We start from the raw sequence: 17,835 nt of genomic DNA, 5'->3' as shown, positions 1-17,835 counted from the left end.
GCAAAACCAAATATGTGTTTGTTTTTTTATTGTTTTATTTTGAATGGGGCAAATGGAGAGTGATTTGAACTTTCATATATTTTTTATTTTTTTTAATATTTTTTAAAACATTTTTTTTTTACTTTTTACTTGCTTCGATAGTCTCCATGGGACACTAGATCGCTTGTACTAAATAGACCAGGGCTGCAGCCCTGTTTATGTAGCAGAAATGCTCACTTGCTATGAGCGCCGACCACTGGGAGGCGCTCATAGCTATCCTGCTATGATAACCACAGGTCTCCTGCTGACCCCAGATTGTCATGCCAACCCATCAGCGACCCGCGGTCAGGTGACAGAGGTGCCAATGGGAGAAGGTAATGACGTGCTTCCTGCGTGTACATGTTAAATGCCACTGTCAGAGTTTACCGCAAGAGGGACTGACATGTTGCAGATCTCAAAAACACAGCTCAGATCAGTTTACGCCGTGTGAAAAAAAAAGCACAGTGGCCATCTCATTTCTACAAATGTTGCGTTTTTTGGCAAAGCACAGTGGCCATGTCATTTCTACAAATGTTCCTTTTTTTGGCACAGTGAAAATATGCAGAGCCTAAAACTCACCAAATTCTCATTGCGGGACCGTAACCTTAGATGAGTGTTTTTTGGGTTTTTTTTTTCTTTCTATGGGAGAAGGGGGGCTGAAAAAATAGCAAGCAAAATTTTATATAAAGTTGAAGTTGCGTTTCGGAACTGTAACATTTCTCCACGTTAAAAAACGCTGCCTCGAATGCACCCTACAGACGCATCGAAAAAAAGAAAAATTCATAAAAGAGCAAGAAATAGAGCACATTGGTATTGCGTATTTTAGTGTGGAACACATGCAGAAAAATGCAGCAGAAAGAACACAGCATTTCTGCACGACTTTAAGGCTATGCCTGAATCATGTATTTCCTTATAATATATTCACGTCAACCTCATTTTTTTAACCGAAATAAATCCTGTGTATATTTATCGGCAAAATGTTGATGGGTGAGCGCATATTACTCAAGAATAATCACAAATCTGTGGCCAAAGAGATCTGCAGACATCGGCTATTGTAAGGGTTAAAATCAGAGTCAATCCCAAAATTGCAGTTTTACTTTCAACAATGCAGCATCCTCTCACCAGTAGATGGCGCTGATGCCCTTAGAACTATTTGGCGCTGAACTCTCAACCAGCGGGAAACACTCAGGTTAAATTCCCCATCCGAATAAACAGGGCTTAGGTTTCTTTTTAGCACAGGTATTGGTAAATATGTTGCCCCCAATGTATGTGACTAGGTAACTAGACACAGGGAGCTGCTGTGCATAGCTTATTAGAACAGATTTCCCCTCTGCTAAGTTGTGCGTCTCGTTTATTGTTAACCAGGCTAACTGCAAATAGAGGTGGAAGGTCAGGAAACAGATTTTAGAGAGAAGCTAATTTTTAAACCTCCCGTGCCTTTTCGATTCCGTGCTGAGCTTTTCCAGCCTTTGTGTACCATGTATAACACCTGCAGATTGTTTCTTAAAGGGGCTGTCTCACCACCTATGCAAAGGACAGGTGACAACTGGGACCATCACAGCAGCTAATCTGTGGATAGGTGATAACTTATTATCTCCCGACAACCCCTTTAAGATTTTGTGGAGGAGGCCATATACTAGAATTCCATATGCTACATATATTAGGAGATATTAAGATGTGATCTGCTAAATAAAACAAAATATCTCTTTTCAAAATATCCCTCAAATCCTTTTTCTAATCTCCTTGAGATTAAAACTACAGTATGGCAAAATTCACACATATTATATATGGTTTCACACCCAAACACTTTAAAGTAACCATTAAAATATCATCTGCGATCTGACGAGGGCATGCACACTCAGTTTAGAGTGCTCGTCGGCCATTGAAATCTAAGATTTATTTTGCTGAGGTTTGCCAGGTTTTCTATCTTCAGTCTATTACCGTTATATTGTATTATATATTATGTTATATTATATTATATTATAAAGCAGTGCTCCCAACATTGTTTCCTTAATCCTGCCTAGCTATCTATGTAATGCATTGTAGGTGCATTAATATATTTCCAGATCGTCGTCTTCCATGGTTTCCTCCGGTCCTCTTCTAGGTCATGTGATTTGAATTCAGGCAGGGGGGTTATCGGTAGCCAAGAAGTCGCTTTCTCGGTGAAAATACATGGAGCCTTATTCTGCATCTCCATAGACTTATATTGAAAAAAAGTATCACCGTCCCTGTGTGAGCCGGCAAAGAAGAGGAGTGATCATGTGACCTTGAAAAGGACCAGAGCAGCGCTGGAAACTGTGCAAGATGGCAATCTGTAAGTATATTAATGCACACACACTACATTATAGAGATAGTAAGAAAGCATAGAAAAAGGAAAGAAAATGACAGAATCTATTAATATCTTAATTTAAGAATGTCTTTACCCAAAGGCCTCAAGCCTAATTCATAGAGGCATATAGTACATGCGGTTAAACGGTTTCTGATCTATATAGTATCTGCCCGCCATAGATGCAGGGGCAACCTGTGCAGCCGCAGAGGGGCTCAAGGGGTAAGGGGGCCTCTTCCATCTCCTAAGCAGGTGGAACTATGTTTCATGATGAGCTATAGGACTGCACCGGGGCCCTGTCCGCCCCTCCACAGATCGCTATGGTGCTGTAAGTACAGTTTAGTTCTTTAGGAATACGAACAGTTAAATGCGTCTGTCTAAACGAGGCCACAGACATGACAAACAACAGTAAAAATAATAAATGGCCCGGCGTTAGCACATGATCGCTTCAAAATGACTTACTGTCCTGTAAATGAGATGATCAATCCCAACAACGTGGACAATTACGCACGCCCGGTATTGTGAACCCGGTGAATTATCCATAATCATTATCAGTTGTCATTAGTGATCAATTATCATTTTAAAAATGAAAAATTGCTGAATTTAACTTGCTGGTGTCAGATCTTTTTGACGCGCTGATTATTGGCCGCCGTGGCAATTATAAACAGTTGCTAAAATGTATGGCCATCTTAAAAGAGAACACGTTTTGTAATAAAATATTGTGTTGTCATTTAATCTAATAACCTGAACGCTGGGAACGGCGAGAATGTCGGACTATTCCTAGTTTCCCATAACTTTGCATACTTCTCTGACTTGGTAATTCTCCTTTAAGAAATGAACTATTCCCTATGAATATTTAATGTACTTTGCCTGCATTATCCACATGATGTGGGCTGGAGCTTCACTTAGACTGGGGGATCTGAAAGGTGCTGGAGAGAAGCAGCGACATTTGAAACTACCTTGTGATTGCAATCCCTGAGTGGAGCTGCAAACATTTGCGCTGACAATACGAGATGACAAATAGGGCCCGATGGTGGCGCAGGGGATGAGAGGGGTAGCGGGCTCATTTCCATCACAATGCTGGGCACACAGTTGGAGGCTGCGTTTCCCGGCCTGGTGCCCTTCTCTGCAGCAATCAGCCCCACCAGCCCAGGCCCTAAGTGTGTGCATTTGTCTCTGATTGTGTAAGGAAAATCCAGGACAACTGCACCTCTGGGGTAAGTTCAAGCATGGAGGGTTTTCTAAGGAAAGGTGTTTAATTGTTCGTTGTCATTGTTCTCCTCCATATGTGAACTAGACCGAGCCTCATTCACACGGTGCACATGTCACACGCATGTTTTACTCTATTACATATATTGCTATTCTTCATTATGTGTTGCATGCCGTCTTCTTTGTGTGCTTGTGGGTCCAGTTTTAACTCTTTCTACTCCCAACACAAAGCACATGAAGATGAAATCGTCATCCACTTACTAATTGGACACCTTTCCCTATGTGAGATTGCAGCGTATCATCTGCTCCGCAGCGAGAGCCTGACACGTACATTTCCATGCTTGGGGGGGAAAAAAGTGTATAAAATTAGAATGGTTTTGTCCGTGACTGGTAGGCCTGGGAGTGTTATATCTGGAAAAGTTTCATTATACATCTGACTCTGTTACAGGGTACTAGCCGAAACAACATGATATATGGTTTCTATACAGTGAACTGTTTAGATCAATATTTAGGCTGCTAGTATCATATTAACAAATGATTACCGCTGATCACCCTACATGTATATAGGCATTATTACACTGGCAGAATTATAGACATGACCGAAACACCATAGTCTAATTTTAGTAGTCACTGACAGTAACAAGCAGCAGTAACATGGGCATTATTGTATTTGTTTATATATATATATATATATATATATATATATATATATATACTGTATATATATTTATATATATATATATATACTGTATATATATATATATATATATATATATATATACTACATATATAATCAAGACATGCAAAAGAAATGTAATTAATATATATATATTGTAATTGTAATATAAATGTAATTAATATATATACACATATACGTGGATAGATAGTTATTAGATATGAGATAGATAGATGATGAATAGATAGATATAGGATAGATGGATGGATAGAGAGACAGATAGATAATAGATAGATAGATAGATAGATAGATAGATAGATAGATAGACATGGGATAGATAGATAGATAGATAGATAGATAGATAGATAGATAGATAGATAGATAGATAGATAGATAGATAGACATGGGATAGATAATAGATAGATATAAGATAGATAGATAGATAGATAGATAGATAGATAGATAGATAGATAGATAGATAGATAGATAGATAGAAGATAGACATGGGATAGATAATAGATAGATAGATATAAGATAGATAGATAGATAGATAGATAGATAGAAGATAGATAGATAGATAGATAGATAGATAGATAGATAGATAGATAGATAGATAGATATGGGATAGATAGATGGATAGATAGATAGATAGATAGATAGATAGATAGATAGATAGATAGATAGATAGATAGATGATGGATAGATAGATAGATAGATAGATATTAGATAGATAGATATTAGATAGATAGATATTAAATAGATAAATAGATAGATAGATATATAGAGAGATGATAGATAGATAGATAGATAGATAGATAGATGATAGATAGATAGATAGATAGATAGATAGATAGATAGATAGATAGATAGATAGATAGATGATAGATATTAGATGTTCTCTATATGTTTATTGGCTATAATTAAGGGGTAATGGGTATTCGAAATCCGAAAGTATGGCTGCCTTAGTAAGCAGACGATGTACTTTCTGTCAGTATACTGTGGCTGCTTTTCCTCCCACACAAGTGACGAGTACTTTTATTACACTTTCTGGTGAGAACATTTGTAAAAAGACATAACATGATTTATTCCATTTGTGTCTGGTATCTTCTTAATATCATTGACAATGGTGTGAAATCCAATATTTACTAAATACTGTGATTCACATCCCTATAGGCCTTTTAAGTAGTTGGCAGATTCTTTTTTTTTTCCCCCCATGTTCATTTTCCATAAAATTGCAGTTGAGCATATTTTAATATGACGATCCTCCTTACTTCAAGACTGATACAAATGTTTGGGAGACAATGAGTTGCTTAAGACATTTTACGCCTTAATTATGTTTGTGTAAATGGCGTTCTGCAGTCGTTTAGTCTGTATTCGTGACTTGGGCTTGAATGATAGCTATGGATTCCTTTTGAGACTGTGATTCTTATCAGATGGGCTTCTTGCATGATCAATAACGCTATCAGGATTAGAAAACCAACACACGTACCTATATCTAATTAACTTGTTCATGTGAGGGTAACTGGCAAGAAAATTGGAGATCCGGGTACACCAAGCACATAGAACAGTGACGATATATATACACATTATTATTATTATTTATTTATTATACACATATAACATCCTTTTTTTCAATATTGTTATTTTACTGGCATAAAGGATAAACATAGAATAAAAAGTGACAAAAATTGTTATCCTTTGTGGAAACTGACTTTGTAAAACATAATCTGTAAAGAAGTGAGACAGATTGTCTATGAAAAGTCTCCCTTCTTATGTTCTTTATTTATTACAGCACCGTAAGGGGAAGTCAATATTTCATTGTCTTTTGATTGTGGGAATTTGGGACCTATAGGAACTAATGAGACGTTGGGGTACATGCAATCTGATTGGTTGGCATCTAGGAACCTACAGGTGTTAATAAAACATATTGTAAATGCATTCTCTGCCCATACCTAGATCAGAAATAGCATTATATTTGAGTTATGCTGTGCAATATTTAATTTGGGGAAACATATTTGTCAAATCGAGGATCTCTAAAATGCCCACAAATCCATCCTGAGCCCAACCCAACAATAACATATTTACCAAAAATGTGGAAAACAAATTTTCACAAAATTACTAATGGTGAAAAATGTAGTGCTGTGTCAACAAATATTTCACAACTACATTATTCTTAACGGCAAAACCAGAAGATGTGCGTAAACCCTGAACAATCTAAAAGCTTCATCTTATAAGAAATATATTCTGCCCTACTGCCGTCACTATGGGGTCCTGCTGCATAAAGGGATCCAATGGCACTTTGACACATAAGAAGTCATTGTTCGTCTTATTATTGGCACATGGTAGCTGGGAGGCTCTGCTTCACGTTACACCTCTACTTGTAAGCGACACAAAGCCATTTATTGGTGAGGAAAGTCAACCAAAACTTTTAGTCTCTCGAGCTCCTGCTATGGTCCTATATTATTTGTAGAGAAGGCCTGCATGATAGGAGAAATATGGGATTACTCCTGGTACAGTGGCCACATTATGTAGAATATAATCACCCTGTTGTGTAAGGAGTCTCAGACAATGCCCTCGATATGTAGAAAGTGGCCTCTGTTCAATAGATGATGCAGAGATGGAAGGAGACTTACGGGGCAGCAGTCTGGAGATTACAAGAAAGAAGTGTTCACTGCTTGCTAATATTGCTTTTCTCAAGACTTCTAAATAAACGGAATGTAGTTTCCAATATGTTACGAGCACTAGCTTTTACATTGATTAGTTCTTGCATTATATTTTATACACTTTATACATTTATGTGCTTAACACATTATTACTTTAGATTTCCTTATGACTTTTTTTCCATACTATTTTATGTTTCGCCCTTTACTTTTTGCCATGTGCCGAAAATCAGGCAACATATATGTGGATATCTATGTAACAGCCTGTGTATGTTTTGTCCTTTGGATGTGGTGTGTCATATTTTTGACTTTTTTAAGGCAATTTAAATAAAGTTTGGATTTTATATGTACCAGGTTTCTTTATGATTTCCCCTATGTGCTGACAAACCTGGACATTCCCCTGTCTTAATATTGCAACATTTTGAAACTTGAAAAAGAATTTATATATATATAGATATACATATAATGTGTAAACTGATAAAAATGCTAAACTCATGTATCATAACAATTATCATTGATATCATATTTTAACTCATTGTCTGCCTTGGTGTAAGCTGCCCAATGAACTGAACACTATTATTGGTCGTGCAGACGTGTCTTCCGGGCAGGTATTTGGTTAGGCTAGCTATGCTAGCTGTACAGAAAGACTCTATCGGGAAACGAGCAGACCAAGGACATTCTCAATGCCTATCCATGGTTGCCTCCATACTGAAATAAAGGAATAAAGAAATACTCCAAGGCTTTGCTTAGCTATGGAAACATAGATCTGCTTAGGACTCGTCTACACAATTATTTTTTTATATATTTGTGAGCAAAACTGATTATGATAAATTGGACAACAGAATCTCAGATTCTATCCAGATCTAGGTGACAAACGCCTGGCATGGTCTCTCTGAGAGATTTACTGTAATTAAAAAAAGCTACCATATTCTGCAACCCACCATATTCGTACCACTACACCAATACATACCATACTCTGCCACAGGCAGTTTACTTTACATTTATACCTCTTCTCACTCATACATATAAAGATAAAGCAAAAAAAGTTGTTATCTGCTTATTCCTGAACATCTACTTGCAAGTCTGGGTTGAAGGCACAAACTGAATCATTATTGTTTCCACAACCTCCATATATGATGTGGCAAAATAATAACTAAAAATCATCCTGTGTGCAGCTAAGATATCACAGACACTTTTTTCTTCAATATTAACTTTTTAGAAGAAATGTACAAAAAGTATTAAGGTCATCCAAATATCTAATAGTGCAAATGTAGATTGTGTCAGGCCCAGTTTATGTCTTTTTATACTTGTCCGATTCTTACAAAAATGGGAATAGATTCCAGCTTAGGTAATAACTTCCTTGAAGAAAGGTCTAGGAATGGCCTCCTTCCCTAGAATTAATCCCCATTTTTTTGAAAAATTGATGTAAAACGAGCCTAAATTGTGACTCATGCTACGGCAGACATTTCAAGGATGTTCCCAGGGCTGTCCTGACAGTACTATGCTCAAGACGTTAACCCTCTATGCCTTGTCTTTCTTCTAACATACTTTCAATGTGTCAAGAATGGTTGAAGCAACCTTGTTCTGCTCCTTTTATTTCTCTTAGGTGACGTCCAGGAGGTGGTAAGTGGGTAATGTGACATGTGCTCGTGTTTTAAAAATTAAAAAAATATTAAGTTAAGTTTAAATCTTACTTCTTATGCAGTTTGGTGGTCTACAGGTGTGAGATGTACAGAATTTAGCACATCGACTTGGAAAAATACTACCAATTGTAAATGTTACATCACACCACCAGAACCCTAAATCCTAGCACCCGAGAGGCAATGTTGTGACCATGTACTATGCAGAAGATACATATATGACCTTATGTACTTTGTCCCACTCTGAGGCTTCTACAGGACATGACCATGCTTCCTCATGGGCGATCTAATGCTTGGCCCTAGTCTCAACAGTTTGTGCTTTTGTGCTTTTAAGTTAGAAAATGAGTGCACAGAGCCTTCAGCATGGTCATTGGCACCATTTCTGGGTGTGTTCTGGGGTTCTAGGTTTGGATGTGTCTTAAAAGAAGAACACAGAATCTTTCAATCCAACTTGCATATAGACTGCAACATTTTGTATTGACCTCTAATGTACTGATAGAGTTGGACATGCACTGATAGGTTTTAATGCAATTTATGTACGGCCATGGTCACACTGGCATTTAGGTTCCATTCCATATTCCAATTGCTCTTGATGTACAATCTGCTGCACTGTTCTGTGTTACTTAAAATGGAATCTTAAATTGAAAAGATACATGTGTGTATATGTGTATATGTATGTATATATATATATATATATATATATATATATATATATATATAAATATATATGCTGCATATACCCACATATACAGTAGGGGCATTAAACATCACTTTTTTTTTAAGTCTGCTGTGCTGTTTCCCCTTTTTCTTTCATTATCTAAAGGAGCCTTCTGTGACTGCTGGCTGGGGATGCGTGCACTTTGTAAAGGTATTTTGTTTGGTGCTGTTCAAAATTTTTTCAATTATATATATATATATATATTTACACACACAAAAGGTGATTAGGTATATATACAGTGGGGCAAAAAAGTATTTAGTCAGTCAGCAATAGTGCAAGTTCCACCAGTTAAAAAGATGAGAGGCATCTGTAATTTACATCATAGGTAGACCTCAACTATGGGAGACAAACTGAGAAAAAAAAATCCAGAAAATCACATTGTCTGTTTTTTTATCATTTTTTTTGCATATTATGGTGGAAAATAAGTATTTGGTCAGAAACAAACAATCAAGATTTCTGGCTCTCACAGACCTGTAACTTCCTCTTTAAGAGTCTCCTCTTTCCTCCACTCATTACCTGTAGTAACGGCACCTGTTTAAACTTGTTATCAGTATAAAAAGACACCTGTGGATACCCTCAAACAGTCTGACTCCAAACTCCACTATGGTGAAGACCAAAGAGCTGTCAAAGGACACCAGAAACAAAATTGTAGCCCTGCACCAGGCTGGGAAGACTGAATCTGCAATAGCCAACCAGCTTGGAGTGAAGAAATCAACAGTGGGAGCAATAATTAGAAAATGGAAGACATACAAGACCACTGATAATCTCCCTCGATCTGGGGCTCCACGCAAAATCCCACCCCGTGGGGTCAGAATGATCGCAAGAATGGTGAGCAAAAATCCCAGAACCACGCGGGGGGACCTAGTGAATGAACTGCAGAGAGCTGGGACCAATGTAACAAGGCCTACCATAAGTAACACACTACACCACCATGGACTCAGATCCTGCAGTGCCAGACGTGTCCCACTGCTTAAGCCAGTACATGTCCGGGCCCATCTGAAGTTTGCTAGAGAGCATTTGGATGATCCAGAGGAGTTTTGGGAGAATGTCCTATGGTCTGATGAAACCAAACTGGAACTGTTTGGTAGAAACACAACTTGTCGTGTTTGGAGGAAAAAGAATACTGAGTTGCATCCATCAAACACCATACCTACTGTAAAGCATGGTGGTGGAAACCTCATGCTTTGGGGCTGTTTCTCTGCAAAGGGGCCAGGACGACTGATCCGGGTACATGAAAGAATGAATGGGGCCATGTATCGTGAGATTTTGAGTGCAAACCTCCTTCCATCAGCAAGGGCATTGAAGATGAAACGTGGCTGGGTCTTTCAACATGACAATGATCCAAAGCACACCGCCAGGGCAATGAAGGAGTGGCTTCGTAAGAAGCATTTCAAGGTCCTGGAGTGGCCTAGCCAGTTTCCAGATCTCAACCCTATAGAAAACCTTTGGAGGGAGTTGAAAGTCCGTGTTGCCAAGCGAAAAGCCAAAAACATCACTGCTCTAGAGGAGATCTGCATGGAGGAATGGGCCAACATACCAACAGTGTGTGGCAACCTTGTGAAGACTTACAGAAAACGTTTGACCTCTGTCATTGCCAACAAAGGATATATTACAAAGTATTGAGATGAAATTTTGTTTCTGACCAAATACTTATTTTCCACCATAATATGCAAATAAAATGTTAAAAAAATAGATAATGTGATTTTCGGGATTTTTTTTCCTCAGTTTGTCTCCCATAGTTGAGGTCTACCTATGATGTAAATTACAGACGCCTCTCATCTTTTTAAGTGGTGGAACTTGCACTATTGCTGACTGACTAAATACTTTTTTGCCCCACTGTACGTAATCCCCTTTCATTAGACATACCACATGTTTTTTACTTTTTTTTAACCCAACTTTTGTTCTAGATAAAATTTTGAAGTAACAACATCACTCTAAAGTCTTTGATGATTGGGAAGCTATCCAATATGTAATCAAGAGTTGCAATAGTGGTTGTAAGACTATACATTCGTAAAAGTTTTATCATAAATTAAAAATTATGGCCCGTTCTAAGGTTTGGCTGCACCCTCCCTTGGTGGGTGCTCTGATTTTAACCCCTTAACAACCAGAGGTATTTTTGGTTTTGCATTTTCAATTTTTGCTCCCCTTCTTCCCAAGGCCATAACTTTTTTATTTTTTGGTCAACATGGCCATGCCATGTGAGGGCTTGTTTTTTGTGGGACGAGTTGTACTTTTGAAAGACACCATTAGTTTTAACATTGTGTACTGGAAAAATTCAAGTGCGGTGAAATTGCAAAAAAAAAGTGCATTCCCACAGTTGTTTTTTGGGGTTTTTTTTCACCATGTTCACTAAATGCTAAAACTGACCTGCCGTTATGATTCTCCAGGTCATTACGAGTTCATAGACACCAAACATGTCTAGATTCTTTTTTATTTAAATGGTGAAAAAAAACAAAAAAACAATTGTGCCATTTTCCGATACCTGTAGCGTCTCCATTTTTCGAGATCTCGGGTAGGGTGAGGGACCATTTTTTTATCTTTTGATCACCCGTTATTGCATTTTAATGCAATGTTGTGGCAACCAAAAAAAAACGTAATTCTGGAGTTTTTACTTTTTTCTCATTAAGCCGCTTAGCGATCGGGTTAATTTTTTTTTATTGATAGATCGGGTGATTCTGAGCGTGGTAATACCAAATATGTGTATGTTTGATTTTTTTATTGTTTTATTTTGAATGGGAAGAAGGGGGGTGATTTGAACTTTAATTTTTTTTTTTATATTTTTAAAAACAATTTTTTTTTTACTTTTGGTATGCTTCAATAGTCTCCATGGAAGACTATAAGCTGCAGTTGTCCAGTCGGCTCTGCTACATAGCGGCAATGATCAGATCACCTGTATGTTGCAAAATTGCTCACTTGCTATGAGCACCGACCACTGGTCATGCTAAACCATTGGTAACCTGCAATCACGTGATGGGGTGGGATTTCCGGCATGCTTGCTGGAAAGCGACCGATAAATGCCGCTTTCAGAGCTTGACAGCAGCATTTAACTAGTTAACAGCTGCGGGTGGATTGCGATTCCACCCACGGCTGTTAGAGGCACAATTCAGCTGTTCAAAACAGCTTTTTGTAGCGGCAGTAGTAGATATTGCAGCGTTGTCCTATCCAATCGAATGGGACAACACTGCAATACACAGACTAAACCAAGGTACGCTCCAGCCTGCAGGCCGATGTAAACATTGAAGAAACTGCAGCGCTCATTCAATGCCCTACAGGATGCAGCCAGCCCATGTAGCAAAGATGTTAGCAACACAGGTGCAAAATACCAAAATGTTTGGTATTTTTCACCTGTGTTGCCAATATCTTTTCTTTATGGGCTGGCTGCATCCTGTAGTGCATTTGTTCAGAGACCTGGGCAGGGAAGTGGTGCTGCCCCTTTTTCAGTTGCATTTTTGAATTTTTGGAGGATTTTCAGTTCTTTTGTGGCTTTGCTACTAGATTAGTGATAGAACTTGCAAGCATGAGGACCCTTGACATTGGCCAAAATATCGACCAATACCTCATATATTTATATGTATTTTGTGCTCTTTATTTTTCAGGGTGCAGCCAAGCTCAGCACGTCAGGTCTTGTATACAGGAGTGCTCATATAGGATGCATTGAGAGAGTGCTGGCCAGCCCACCTGATCAAATAGTAGGGGCGTGACTAATAGGCTAAGAACCAGACACAATGCATTACCTACTTGTGAACAGAGACCTATACAGGCCTCTCTATTGTGCAAACATATACCAAGCAGTCCCCCCTCCATGAATTGGTAGGCTATGAGTGACTGTCTATTTAGTATTTTGCACCTGTGTTGCCAACATCTTTGCTACAAGGGTTGGCTGCATCCTGCAGTGCATTTATTCAGAGACCTGGGCAGGTAAGGGGTGCTTTGTAGCTGTATTTTTGAATTTTTGGAGGATTTTCAGTCCTCTTTTGTGGCTGTGCTACTAGATTACTTTTTATGTTACCCCTAACTGGAGTTGAACTCATAAATCTCACTTAAACCTTATTTGCATAGTTAACTGCACTTTTTAACCCCTTAATCCCATATGACGTACTATCCAGTCAAGGTGACCTGGGACTTAATTCCCAGGGACGGGATAGTACATCATAGCGATCGGCCGCGCTCATGGGGGGAGCGCGGCCGATCGCGGATGGGTGTCAGCTGACTATCGCAGCTGACATCCGGCACTATGTGCCAGGAGCGGTCACGATCAAACATGATCGCAGTGAAAGATCATGTCCACATAAATAGGAACACTTCCATATATATAGTGTTCCTATTTATGTGGGCATGATCTTTCTCTTGTCTTTTTTCATGTTTAATCACAAGCCCATGGTGAACCTTCCCTTTGCGGTGCCCTCCACTTATTTATGCATTTCCAAACATGATCGCAGTGTTCCGGCGGCATAGAGAAGCATCGCGCAGGGAGGGGGCTCCCTGTGTGCTTCCCTGAGACCCTCGGTACAAGGCGATGTGCTCACCTTATACTGAGTGTCTCCTCCCTGCAGGCTCTGGATCCAAAATGGCCATGGGGCTGCATCCGGGTCCTGCAGGGAGGTGGCTTACCAAGCGCCTGCTCAGAGCAAGCGCTGGTAAGCCTGCAGCCCTGCATGTCAGATCGCTGATCTGACACAGTGCTCTGCAAAGTGTCAGATCAGCGATCTGACCCTATAACATGATGCCCCCCCAGGGGCAATGTTATAAAGTAAAAAAATATATATTTAAATGTGTAAAAAATAAATTCCTAAATAAAGAAAAAAAATATATTGTTCCCATAAATACATTCCTTTATCTAAATAAATAAATAAATTAAAAAAAAAGTCCACATATTTAGTATCGTCGTGTCCGTAACAACCTGACCTATAAAACTGTCCCACTAGTTAACCCCTTCAATGAACACCGTAAAAAAAAAAATGCGGCAAAAAACAACGCTTTATTATCATACCACTGAACAAAAAGTGGAATAGCACGCGATCAAAAAGACAGATATAAATAACCATCATACTGCTGAAAACGTCATCTTATCCCGCAAAAAACAAGCCACCATACAGCATCATCAGCAAAAAAATAAAAAAGTTATAGTCCTCAGAATAAAGCGATGCAAAAATAATTATTTTTTCTATAAAATTGTTTTTATCGTATAAAAGCGCCAAAACATAAAAAAAAAAAAAATGAGGTATCGCTCTAATCGTACTGACCTGAAGAATAAAACTGCTTTATCCATTTTACCAAACGCAGAATGGTATAAACGCCCCCCCCAAAGAAATTCATGAATAGCTGGTTTTTGGTTATACTGCCTCACAAAAATCGGAATAAAAAGCGATCAAAAAATGTCACGTGCCTGAAAATGTTACCAATAAAAATGTCAACTCGTCCCGCAAAAAACAAGACCTCGCATGACTCTGTGGACTCAAATATGGAAAATGTATAGCTCTCAAAATGTGGTAACGCAAAAAAATATTTTTTGCAATAAAAAGTGTCTTTTAGTGTGTGACGGCTGCCTATCATAAAAATCTGCTAAAAGAAGCTATGAAAGTAAATCAAACCCTCCTTCATCACCCCCTTAGTTAGGGAAAAATAAATAAAAATGTATTTATTTCCATTTTCCCATTAGGGTTAGGGCTAGGGTTAGGGCTAGGGTTAGGGTTAGGGCTAGGGTTGGGGTTAGGGCTAGGGTTGGGGCTAGGGCTAGGGTTGGGGTTAGGGTTAGGGTTGGGGCTAGGGTTAGGGTTGGGGCTAGGGTTAGGGTAGGGGCTAGGGTTAGGGCTAGGGTTAGGGTTGGGGCAAGGGTTAGGATTGGGGCTAGAGTTAGGGTTTGGATTACATTTAAGCTTGGGATTAGGGTTAGAGGTGTGTCAGGGTTAGGGGTGTGGTTAGGGTTATGGTTGGGATTAGGGTTAGAGGTGTGTTGGAGTTAGGGGTGTGGTTAGGGTTGGGGTTAGGGGTGTGGTTGGGGTGTGTTTGGGTTAGGGTTTCAGTTAGAATTGGGGGTTTCCACTGTTTAGGCACATCAGGCCTCTCCAAACGCGACATGGCATCCGATCTCAATTCCAGCCAATTCTGCGTTGAAAAAGTAAAACTGTGCTCCTTCCCTTCCGAGCTCACCCGTGCGCCCAAACAGGGGTTTACCCCAACATTTGGGGTATCAGCGTACTATGGACAAATTGGACAACTACTTCTGGGGTCCAATTTCTCTTGTTACCCTTTGGAAAATAAAAATTTGGGGGACTAAAAAACATTTTTGTGGAAAAAAAAATGATTTTTTATTTTCACGGCTCTGCGTTATAAACTGTAGTGAAATACTTGGGGGTTCAAAGTTCTCACAACACATCTAGATAAGTTCCTTGGGTGGTCTAGGTTCCAATATAGGGTCACTTGTGGGGGTCTACTTTCCAAAATGGTGTCACTTGTGGGGGGTTTCAATGTTTAGGCACATCAGAGGCTCTCCAAATGGAACATGGTGTCCCATGTTAATTCCTGCCAATTTTGCATTGAAAAGTCAAACGGCGCTCCTTCCCTTCCGAGCTCTCCCATGTGCCCAAACAGTGGTTTACCCCCACAAATGGGGTATCAGCGTACTCAGGACAAATTGCACAACAACATTTGGGGTACAATTTCTTCTGGTAACCTTGGGAAAATAAAAAATTGGGGGCGAAAAGTTCATTTTTGTGAAAAAATATTATTTTTTATTTTTACGGCTCTACATTATAAACTTCTGTGAAGTACTTGGTGGGTCAAAGTGCTCACCACTTTGGTCTACTTTCCAAAATGGTGTCATTTGTGGGGGGTTTCAATGTTTAAGCACATCATGGGCTCTCCAAACGGAACATGGTGTCCCATCTCAATTCCAGCCAATTTTGCATTGAAAAGTCAATTGGCGCTCCTTCCCTTCCGAGCTCTACCATGCGCCCAAATAGTGGTATCAGGGTACTCAGGACAAACTGTACAACAACTTTTGGGGTCCATTTTAATTGGAGCTGAAGTAAGTTTTGTGTGAAAAAAAATTAAATGTTAATTTTTTTTTAAAAACATTCCAAAAATTCCTGTGAAACACCTGATGGGTTAATAAACTTCTTGAATGTGGTTTTGAGCACCTTGAGTACAGCTTTTAGAATGGTGTCACCCTTGGTTATTTTCTATTATATAGACCCCTCAAAATGACTTCAAATGTGATGTGGTCCCTAAAAAAAATGGTGTTGCAAAAATGAGAAATTGGTGGTCAACCTTTAACTCTTATAACTCCCTAACAAAAAAAATGTTGTTTCCAAAATTGTGCTGATGTAAAGTAGACATGTGGAAAATGTTATTTACAAAGTATTTTGTGCGACATATCTCTGCGATTTAAGGGCATAAAAATTCAAAGTTGGAAAATTGCAAAATTTACAAAATTGTTGCCAAATTTCTGTTTTTTTCACAAATAAAAACAGGTAACATCAAATAAATTTTACCACTATCATGAAGTACAATTTGTTTTGAGAAAACTTTGTCAGAATCATCGGGATCCGTTGAAGAGTTCCAGAGTTATAACCTCATAAAGGGACAGTGGTCAGAATTGTAAAAATTGGCCCGTCATTAACGTGCAAACCACCCTCAGGGCTTAAGGGGTTAAAAGTGGCGAAAGTAATGTAAAATGGCAAAAGAGCATACATTTTTTTGACAAAATTTGTGAATGTTTGTTACCAATAAACTGGTGCCAAAGCCTTGATAAATTCTAACTCCCCAACAATGATCATATCTAATAATTAGTGATGGGTGGGACAAAATGAGGTCATAAATTGTACAAATTGAAATTATACACAAGGCCAAAGCACAAAACAGTCAGGTCATGGATTATGGCCAATCACAGGCGCTTCTACTTATACACTAGGTTTGTGAATGCATATAGATGGTTAATTGAATTCCAGAAGCTTTGGCCATTTAAATCTGTTTTCCATTTAGCTGTATATGTGCACACCTAAAATGTGTTATCGTCATGTGCTTCATGCTACACAGGCACTGTATACACGATATGCACCTACACTTCAGAAGTTTATTTACCCAAGGCCGGTGCCGTCCCGCGAGTTCCCGTTAGTGCTGTACACAATCGGATGCCTCTCCGCAGATGAAGCAGTGTGAATACGTGTAAAGGCCGATGACTCACACAATGTGCTGTTTCATTTTCTGACTTACTGTCTGGCCGCACTCACTGGGGTTTAACATAAAGAGGAGCAAGACTAGAACTTGTTTAAAGCGATTCAATGTTTTCTCGAAATAGTTTATTTGAAATAAAAAGTTCAGTCTCCCGCTTGCTGCTTACATTGGGAACTGTAAACATCGAATTTAAGCCAGTCATACAAATATAAACAGTCAATGTATTGAGACTCTCCTGTTCTGGGGTCCGCCCTTTCCTTTTGTGGTCCGGCTTAATTTGTAACACATTGAAGTGACTTTATAGAGTTACACACAAGAACGTCGTTCTTTGTGAATTTACATTCATTCTATCGCTTTTTGCCAAGTAACTAAGAAGCCGTTATCGTTTGCTGATATGGTCACAAAATCTGAGT

The 17,835-nt window shown here is 38.9% G+C and overlaps 1 long non-coding RNA gene across 3 annotated transcripts in view; it reads left to right on the top strand.

Annotated features, from left to right (window-relative positions):
• The first annotated feature begins 3,247 nt into the window (after positions 1-3,247).
• LOC138670370 (uncharacterized) overlaps positions 3,248-17,835 on the top strand; it is a 53,757-nt gene continuing 39,169 nt past the window's right edge. For all 3 annotated transcript variants that reach the window (XR_011319323.1, XR_011319325.1, XR_011319324.1), the window contains exon 1: positions 3,248-3,561. This is a non-coding gene — a long non-coding RNA (uncharacterized lncRNA). The remainder of the gene's footprint in view (positions 3,562-17,835) is intronic.

The sequence above is a fragment of the Ranitomeya imitator genome, chromosome 3, assembly GCF_032444005.1.
Source record: "Ranitomeya imitator isolate aRanImi1 chromosome 3, aRanImi1.pri, whole genome shotgun sequence".
Classification (NCBI taxonomy): Eukaryota; Metazoa; Chordata; class Amphibia; order Anura; family Dendrobatidae; genus Ranitomeya; species Ranitomeya imitator.
This window is presented reverse-complemented; position numbering and strand designations above follow the sequence as displayed.